General features: G+C 34.9%; 1 non-coding gene across 1 annotated transcript; it reads right to left on the bottom strand.

Annotated features, from left to right (window-relative positions):
- Positions 1–5,774: 5,774 nt before the first annotated feature.
- On the bottom strand, positions 5,775–5,881 carry LOC121207601 (small nucleolar RNA R71). The gene has a single exon (XR_005902691.1). It is a non-coding gene; the product is annotated as a small nucleolar RNA R71 (small nucleolar RNA).
- Between the last annotated feature and the right edge of the window lie 5,005 nt (positions 5,882–10,886).

Raw genomic sequence — 10,886 nt, 5'->3', positions numbered from 1 at the left:
GGTTTTCATAAGCTACCTTGATAGCCGAGGTCAACAAAGAACGAAGAACGGAGCAACTAGTCAAGCCACGGAGAAACACCGAATTTGCTTCTTGTTCCCTATCTCTTTAATTTTTGATGTTGTTTTGACGAACATGTTTATGAATATTTATGCTATTGAAATGATTATTTTAATCAATTTAGCTTAAATTAAGTTTGTGTTGGGTTGATTATATTCTGCCTGCTTGAATTGTTAAAATGATGTTTATGTTGTTATAGACCTCGGTAAATTCCTTGGTTAAGTAAAATCATGCCTAAGTTATTTTCACAATATAATTGTTAAATAACTAATGAATTAATTATTAAATCATATTGAAATTATAATTAATAGACATAATGCTTAATTAGTGCATGTTTATTCTTCTAAGGTAGCTGAAGTTTAAATTAGCATTGTATTCGGCGATACATATGCCTTGCATAACTTGAAAGATTTTTGTGATTAAACTGTTTCAAGGTAGAAATACCCTGTTACCTCACTTAATCTTTTATATGCTTGTGAAGATTAATTAACCGCTTGGATTGACATTGAAAAATGTTCAAGAGATTGATTAATTTAATAAGTATGTATGAGGAGTAGTTAGCAAATTATCAAGTTGCTGTGAATTTATTCGTAACAATATTGTAACACCCCTATCCCGTAACCGTCGCCGGAATAGGTAAGGGGCATTACCGGACTTGTAACTCATGTTAGATCAGTAAAATTTTGAACTTTTTCTTGAAATAAAGATCATTCATTTAAATAAGTACTAAGCACAGCCAGGGATAAAATTTAAACTTCTCTAAGTAAACATTCAAAAGATGCCATTTTCGCATGGCTTATATACATTAACCAAAATATTCTTCCGCCACTAGTCTATTCTATACATGCCATAAGATAATCCAAAACATAGCAGTACCAAACAGTGGATAGTGATAGTGTGACGAGTTGTTGACGATCCCCGAGAAAAGGCCAAATTTGATAATCTATAAAATAGAGAAACGTAACAACAGAGTAAGCTTTCAAGGCTTAGTAAGTCTTAAGTAAAACAATTAACTTTGCTGGATTAAATACATTTATAACTTACACAAAATCCAAGTGAAGTCTCGATGGGCTTAATAAGCCTACACAAGTACATAATACATACCTGGCCAACTTAATGTGCTGAACATCCATAATTGTTGATTTATTACTAAGTCGCTTAAGATTAGGCCTTACACAAATCACGTTTTAAAATGTCAAGATATATCGCCATTCGGTCACATAGATTAAACCCTATGTATGCACATGTAATTCATCTTACATAAACAATTTGATAGAGTCAATACTCGTTGAATATAGCTTATAACCATCTCATAAGTGATTCCCAAGTACATTTGTAATACAAACGAAATCGAGTTCACATAGCAAGTAAGTATCACTTACCATATACTTAACCTTTGTACACTTACCGTTTCCATAGTTACCAATTACCAATTCAATCTTTCAATACCTCTAACCACTTAATCATATGCACTCATTTCGTGCACATACATAAATGTATATATGTATTTAGGAGCTTAGTTCTTTAGTTCATATTCACATTAATATTTCAAATAATCAAATCATGACAAGTATTAAAGTTTCGTATACGTATATAAAGGACCAAACATATTCCTTATCACATATACATAAATGACCAAAGGCAATCCATACCTTGTTTTTGCACATCCTGCCGAATACAACTCAAATTAGTAAATTTTTATGAAACTAATTAAATCCTGATCTTAAAGATATACAAATGGTCTTCGGTTTAAAATAATTCAAAGCACTTAGCCATAGCTTGCTAGGTTTAAAAAAATCCGAATCCAGTTACCAGTACTAAGCCTGCGGGACTTTAAGCCCGGATACATCATCATAGTTAATTCATTAACCTCATTTGAATATAAGCATATAGCATGTACCTTAACTTCATGTCATAATATCATTCGACTTTAATACATATTTATATATAGATATCCCTTTCAATAAACTTCCAACTAAATAAGAAAATACACACATGACTTACATTCTTCTCATGACAACCATTCGGCTAAACAACATATAAGTCACTACACCTTCAATTTATAAAACTATCAACACATATTACATATACATTGCTTACGTTTATAAAATAGCCATTCGGATAACTTGCACACATTTAAATTTTAGCCATTTTGGCCTCACACCTATATATTTATCTTGTACATCAATTTAGCAATAGCTTATAAGCAACTCAATTAGTTTCATCAATGTTTACAACAAAATCACAGATTCACTACAAGCTGTTTTCTTGAGCAACAATCATTAAATTATTTGTAACAGGAGCTACAAAACTCCAAATGAAGTTCCATAAATTTTCCCCGAAAATAGACTCATATATCTTCTATCCATAAAATTTTCAGGATTTTTGGTTTGGCCAATCAAAACTAGAATTTTCTTAAAGTTTCCCCTATTTCACTGTTTAACTATACTGACCACTCTTCACTACGAAATCAAATTTCTCATTGTACAGATTTCAAAATATGTTCTTGTTTAGTTAATTTGAAACTAGACTCATTAAGGAGTCTAAGAATATAAATTTTATCTTATAACAATTTTTTTACTTTTTATAATGATTTTCTAAAAACAGAACAGGGGATTTCAGATTCATTCTGACACTGTCACACACAACTTTAAATATCTCTCTATAGGAAATTCCTTTGCTTGCACTGTTTATTTTATAAGAAACTAGACTCAATGAGATTTGATTACATATTTTATTCAGTCTCTAATTCCACTCCAACAATTTATGGTGATTTTCAAAAATCACACTACTGCTGCTATCCTAAGCAGATTATTACAATTTGCTCTTAAATTTCCAAGTCCAAACACTTCAGAACTTACCATTTGAGTTTAAAACATATCATCATATATAAGTACTTCTTATTATCACATACAAATCATAATTTAAATATCACTTTTCTAATAACCAATCGGCTAAGGCTCATAGAAGTAACTTATTCCTTATTATTTTACTATAGGTAATTACACCAATTCATAGTCCCATCTTTACCCGTATTCCATATCATTCTTCATTATAACTAAACTTATATGCTAGAAACTTACCTTAAGAGTTGTCGACGACTATAATTCTACGGCTATTCGCTTAGTTTTGCCTTCCCTTTTTCCGACTTTTGTCCTTGATGCTCTTGAGCTAATGATTAACAAATTTACAAATTAAAAAAAATTCTACCATGGCAATTATAGCCGAATAACATAGACTAAGAAATTAATGTACATATAAAACGTATACATATATAATTAGCTCAACCTTCAATAATTCAATTTGCTAATTAAAACATAGAAATTTATAACCAATTCAAATTCCTTAACAATGGCCGAATATCAAAAGGGCTATCAAAGGACATCATCAACTAACTAACAAGCTTCAATTGTAATTCAAAACTTAAGTTCACATTCGGCCATTATAAGCAAAACAACCATTCAAAGCTCACTTCAATTATTTAACAAATAATACTAATGTTTAATACTATCTCCCAATTTGGTATGAGTTACCGAATGAAATTAAACTCCTAATTCATGTACTAAAATCACATTCGACACAAGCAAACTTCATTTTCGGTTAGCAATCATTTAAAATCTATCAAGCTCATAAACTTCTAATTTCATGAATTCGACATCTTAATGCCCATTTTAATTAATCAAACAAAATTTCAAATTCAAAAATTTGGTCACTCAATTATCTTGATAAACAAAATAATCGGCAAACACACATATATCAAGCTATTTTAACCAAATTCTACTTAACATTTAAACTAAAATATGCATTTAAATTTATTATATCTTCATTAGACCTTTCACTTTCAAAACATAAGAATATCAATTTATTCCTTCTTCCATGTCTCTGTCAACTACTTAAATTATCACATAACATAAATTTTGTACTCTCCTATCCATCCTAACTCATTCGGCTTTAACAATTACCCATTTCTCATAAAAGAAATTAACAAATAAAATAAACATTCCATTAACCCCTATGGCCGAATGTACCAAGCATTACTTAACTAAAATTCCACAAATTTCAACCTCATAATAATCTCTACTTATTCAATACAACATGAAACAACCTCTACTCCTAACCTCTTGATATACGGCTTAATGCCCAAACCACCATGAAAGTTTGATTTTTTTTTCATGACATTGCCGAAATGCATTTTAACAATTAGCTCAACCTACAAAGGAAGTTAAAACCAACATTTCAAAACTTACCTCTAACTAGAAAAAGGGTTGCCGAATTTTCTTAATGAAAACTTCCCTATTTCCTTCCTTTTTGTTTCGGTTTTGGCAAGGTGGAGAAGAAGATGAACACCCTTCTTCTATTTTCTCTTTTATTAATCTTTATTTTTCATCTATTTTAACTTACTTACCAATATTTAATTATAAATAATATAAACTTAGTGGAGAAAATCCTTACTTGGCCAGCCACTTTGTATAAACTTGGCATTTTGACATGCAAACCCAAACCTCCCTATATTAATACTATTTGGTCCTTACATATTCACCTATCATATTTTCTTAAGTTCTCAACTAAGTCAATCAAATGAAATTCACATTCATGAGGCTAAATTAACAATCTCAAATTTTCACACATGCACTTCCACACATAAAGATATGCAAATTTTAATATTTAATAAATTTTATAACTCGATTTTGTGGTCCCGAAATCACATCTCGACTAGGGTCAAATTAGGGATGTCACAAATATAAACATAAGTTTAATAATTCTAAGTTAAAGAAATGTAATTAATCCAACACAAGTATGTTATCTTGATTAAATCTTATTTGAAATCGTGCATCAGAACTCCTTTGTTTTATTTTAATTATTTACTTAGTTTTTAAATTGTTTTTTACCATCTTTTAAAACCAAATTATTTTTACCTCGCCAAAGTGTTTTACAATTAATTTTATAAATAATTCCTTTTACAGTCCCTGTAGTTACGATAACTCGACATTTACTTGTCACTTTATTACTTGTTACGATTGTGTACACTTGCATAGTTTCTGTCGTTCCAAGTTTTTGGCGCCGTTGCCAAGGACTGTTTTAAAAAAGCTATTATTTGTGAATTTGTTAGTTTTACATTTTGTTTTATTTTCCTGTTTAAATTTTTACTTAATTTTTCTATGATTATTTCAAGTGTTTATGAGTATTGACCATATTATTGACCTACTCCCTGTAGACCCTGAGATAGAACGAGCCTTTCGACAGCGAAGAAGACAAGCGAACCAAAAAAGGATCGAAGGAATGAATTTTGAGAATATGAAACAAGGAAATGGAGCAAACCTTACTCAAAATCCTATCCTTATTGCTGATGATAGGGATAGAGCCTTAAGACAATATGTTGTGCCAATGTTTAATGATCTTAATCTGGGTATTAGGAGACCCAAAATTGAGGCACATCAATTCGAGCTAAAGCCAGTCATGTTCTAGATGCTTTAGACAGTGCAGTGGAATGCCTACCGAAGATCCTCATTTTCATTTAAGACTATTTATGGAGGTGAGCGACTCTTTCAAATTAGCTGGAGTACCCAAAGATTCATTAAGATCGAAGTTGTTCCCGTACTCACTAAGGGACAGAGCTCGAGCCTGGCTGAACTCATTGCCACCAAACTCAATTTCCACATGGCAAGAATTAGCCAAAAGATTCCTCATGAAGTATTTCCCTCCAAGTAAGAACGCTAAGTTGAGGAACGAGATCACTACCTTCCAACAAATGGATGATGAGTCCTTGTATGAGGCATGGGAACGATACAAAGAATTATTACAAATATGCCCTCATTACGGAATCCCACATTTCATCCAACTTGAGACATTTTATAATGGTCTCAGTGCTCACCGAAGATGGTAGTGGATGCCTCCGATAATAGTGCTCTTCTTTCTAAGTCTTACAATGAGGGTTACGAAATCATCGAGAGGATCGCCAGTAACAATTATCAATGGCCAACCAATCAAGCCGCATTAGGAAGACGAGTCGCTGGAATACATGAAGTGGACGCTCTCACTTCACTCGCATCTCAGGTATCTTTAATACCCTCAATGCTTTAGAATCTTACCACTAATGGGTCTAACAGTTTTGCAGCCCAACCACCTCACCAATTTGAGAGTATAGCCTGTGTTTATTGTGGGCAACGACATTTGTTCAAAGAATGTCCATCGAACCCTGAATCCATATATTACATGGGTAACCAAAACCAAAATCGAGGAGGTCAAGGAATGCAATCCAACTTCTATAACACATTATGGCGAAACCACCCAATTTTTTCTTGGAGTAACCAACAGCTAGAACCAGTAACAACTACGCCCAACCTAGACCGACCCAGCTGCCTAGTTTTTCCCTACAAGTTCAGAAACCAGTTCAAGCTGAATTATCCAATAGCTTAGAGAATCTACTGAAGGCTTACATGGCGAAGAATGATGCCTTAATTCAAAGCCAAGTAGTTACATTGAAGAACTTGGAGAACCAGATGGGCCAGCTTGCAACTGAACTTAGAAACCGACCACAAGGTGCTTTACCTAGGGATACGGAGAATCTAAGAAATCCGGGGAAGGAACACTGTAAAGCGTTAACATTGAAGAGCGGAAAGATAGTAGAGCCCAACACCATCAAAGCTGAAAAGTTGCTAGCTGACACTCAAGACTCAGAGGAAGTTCAACCTAGTGTTGAAATTCTAGTTTCACCAGAACCAGAATCTGCAAAATCTGATAAGGTAACCTTAGAATCACCTAATTCTGAGCAACTAACAACTGTGTTAGATGCAGAATTTCCACCAAAGACAAATCAACTAGTACCAGTTCTAGTAATGAAACCTTCACCACCTTACCCTCAAAGACTTCAGAAGCAGAAATAGGAAATTCAATTCAAGAAGTTCCTTGATGTACTCAAGCAACTTCATATCAACATCCTGTTGGTAGAAGCACTTGAACAAATGCCGAACTACGTCAAGTTTATGAAAGATATATTATCCAATAAATGAAGACTTGAAGAATTTGAGACGGTAACTCTGACAAAGAAATGCAGCGCATATCTTAAAGACAAACTACCCCCAAAGCTGAAGGATCCTGGTTGTTTTACCATACTTTGCAACATTGGAGCAGCATATTGTGGTAAGGCACTATGTGACTTAGGTGCAAGTACAAACTTGATGCCTATGTCAATGTTTAGGTGAAGTTAGACCTACTATAGTTACACTTCAACTAGCAGATCGATCCTTAGCACATCCAGAAGGAAAATTTGAGGATGTATTGGTATGTGTAGATACATTCGTCTTTCCTACTGACTTTGTGATTCTAGATTTTGAAGCAGACAAAGAAGTACCAATTATCCTAGGAAGATTGTTCTTAGAAACTGGAAGGACCCTTATTGATGTGTAGAAGGGCGAGCTTACGATGTGTGTTCAGGATGATCAAATAACATTTAATGTTTTTAAGTCTACGCATTTTCCTGACGCGGTTGATGATTGTTCTGCAGTATCCAACTTAGAGGGTTTAATAGTGGAAAAGGAACTCAACTCTGTTGAGGATCCACTAGAAAGAATTTTGACATTGGACCCTCCAAATGATGAAGAGAAGGATGAGTACTTAGCTTTGCTAGAGGCTAATCAAAGGGGATTTAATTCGTATACCATTTTGAATCTTTGGAGTTAGAGAAGAGGGAGTATGCTCAACCAAAAGCATCAATTGAGGAACCACCTAAATTAGAACTCAATGTATTACCTTCACATTTAAAATACGTTTATTTAGGTAACACTTCTACTCTGCCTGTGATTGTTTCAGCAGAATTGACTATTGAGCAAGAAGAGAAACTTATCTTAGTCTTGAAACAATTCAAGAAGGCTATTGGATGGACCATAGCCGATATTCATGGAATTACTCCATCTGTATGCATGCACAAGACTATCTTGGAAGATGGTGGAAAAGGGACGATTGATGGACAACGAAGACTGAACCCCATCATGAAGGACGTGGTGAAAAAGGAGATTATCAAGTGGTTAGATGCGGGTATCATTTATCCCATCTCAGACAGTTAGTGGGTAAGTCCAGTCCAGTGCGTGCCAAAAAAGGGAGGTATAATAGTTGTAGAGAACAAGAATAATGAGTTGATACCAACTAGAACTGTTACGGGATGGAGGATTTGCATCGATTACTAGAAGCTGAACAAGGCGACTAGGAAAGATCACTTTCCTTTGCCGTTCTTAGACCAGATGCTGGATAGACTCACGGGGCAAGACTATTACTATTTTCTTGATGGATACTCAGGGTATAATCAGATTACAGTGGCACCGGAAGATCAACACAAGACGACATTCACCTGCCCGTGTGGTACATTTGCATTTAGACGCATGCCATTTGGTTTATGTAATGCACCTGCTACATTTCAAAGATGTGTGATATCTATTTTTACTAACATGGTTGAGAAGTACTTGGAAGTTTTAATGGATGACTTTTCAGTATTCGAAGATACTTACGATGATTGCTTAGCCAATTTAGCTAAGGAACTAAGGCGATGCGAAGAAACGAACCTCGTACTTAACTAGGAGAAGTGCCATTTCATGGTACGAGAAGGAATTGTTCTAGGGCATCGGATAACGAGCCATGGCATCGAGGTAGGTAAAGCGAAGGTAGATGTTATTGAGAAGCTTCCACTGCCAGCATCTGTAAAGGGTGTTAGGAGCTTTTTGGGCCACGCTGGTTTCTATCAAAGATTTATCAAGGACTTCTCCAAAATTGCTAAACCCTTATGCAAATTATTGGAGAAGGACACGACGTTCAAGTTCGATGATGAATACTTAAGAGCTTTCAAGGATTTGAAAAGTCGATTAGTTATGGCACCCATAATTGTCACACCAAACTGGGATTTCCCATTTGAATTGATGTGTGACATAAGCGACTTCGCGATAGGAGCTGTCATGGGTCAGTGAAGGCACAAAGTTTTTCATCCTATCTACTATGCAAGTTTGACTCTTACAGGAGCTCAACTGAACTATACGATAACAGAAAAAGAGTTACTTGCTGTTGTATTTGCTTTTAACAAGTGTCGGTCCTATCTTGTAGGTACCAAAGTGACTATCTATATAGACTACTCGGCAATTAAGTACTTACTTGCCAAGAAAGATGCTAAGCCGAGACTGATCTGGTGGGTGCTTCTACTTCAAGAGTTCGATCTAGAAATTCAAGATCAAAAAGGAGTAGAAAACCAAGTAGTAGATCACTTGTCCAGATTGGAGCCATAAGAAGGGAATTCTCCTATTATACCAATTCAGGAAACGTTTCCAGATGAACACATACTGAAGGTAAGTCATGTCCATAATACCTCTTGGTTTGCTAATATTGCTAACTATTTAGCTTGTGTTTTGATGCCAATTGGTAAGACATATCAACAAAGGAGAAAGTTTCTTCACAATGTGAAGTACTATTTCTGGGAAGAAGCCATATTTGTTTAAAAAGTGTGCAGATCAGATGATTAGGAGATACGTGGCAAAAGATGAACTACAAAAGATTTTATACCATTGTCACTCAGCTCCGAGTGGGGGACACTTCATAGGTACTCGTATGGCGGCCAAAGTATTTCAAGCTGGATTCTTTTGGCCAACACTATCCAAGGATGCATATGCGTACGTAAAGAGCTGTGACCGATGTCAAAGGCTCAGAAATGAGATGCCTCGAACAAACATCATTAATGTAGAATTGTTCGATGTATGGGATATTGACTTTCTTGGTCCTTTCCCTCCTTCTTTTGGTCAAAAGTATATATTGGTAGCAGTAGACTATGTGTCCAAGTGGGTCGAGGCTGAAGCTTATCCGACAAACGATGTGAAGGTTGTAATGAAGTTTTTGCAGAAACGCGTGTTCACAAGGTTTGGAACCCTAAGAGCTATCATTAGTGATGAAGGGTCCCACTTTGTGAACAAGTGGTTAAAATGGTTATTAGACAAGCACGGAGTGAAACACAAGGTTGCAACAGCTTACCATCTGTAGACGAATGGGCAAGCTAAACTGGCAAATAAGGAGATCAAAGGCATAATTGAGAAGGTAGTTTGCCCAAACGATGAGATTGGTCCAAAAGGTTGGATGATGCTTTGTGGGCTTATAGAACAGCATACAAGACACCTTTAGGTATGTCACCTTACAGGTTAGTCTTTGGGAAAGCATGTCATCTACCCTTGGAGTTAAAGCACAAAGCTTACTGGGCTCTTGAACAGCTTAATTTGGATCCTAAGCTCGCGAAAGAGAAACGGATGTTCCAACTTAATGAGTTAGAAGAGTTCCAAATGTTCTCATATGAAAATGTCAAATTACTTAATGAAAGAATCAAGAAATAACATGACAAACACATTCGAGTTCGAGAATTTGAAGCAGGTCAGCAAGTCTTGTTGTTCAATTCCAGATTAAGGTTCTTTCCAGGTAAGTTAAATCACGTTGGTCCGGTCCATTTACGATTCATCATGTCTATCCATATGGAGTTGTTGAACGCCAAGGTAAAGGAGGTAATTTTTGAGTTAATGCTCAGCGCCTGAAACATTATTGGGGAGATAAATTGAACGGGATAAAATCTTGTTCATTTTATCGGATACTTAATTTCTCATTTTTATTTTTCAATAAATGATTTAAGGTAAATTTTCAGGTATAGTATGTTTAAATAAATTCTGTCTAGGAGATTGGAACATAAGCGAGATCGCTTGTGACCCCTCCAATCTTTTCTAGGAATTTATTTTGACATAACTTCCTAAGAAAGTATTCCCTAAATGGAAAAATAATTTTTTAGTTTTTCAAATAAAAGGGTCAATTTTGATCT

Source organism: Gossypium hirsutum, chromosome A01 (assembly GCF_007990345.1).
Source record: "Gossypium hirsutum isolate 1008001.06 chromosome A01, Gossypium_hirsutum_v2.1, whole genome shotgun sequence".
NCBI classification, from domain to species: domain Eukaryota; kingdom Viridiplantae; phylum Streptophyta; class Magnoliopsida; order Malvales; family Malvaceae; genus Gossypium; species Gossypium hirsutum.
The sequence above is the reverse complement of the archived record's forward strand: the minus strand, read 5'-3'. Positions and strand labels throughout refer to the sequence as shown.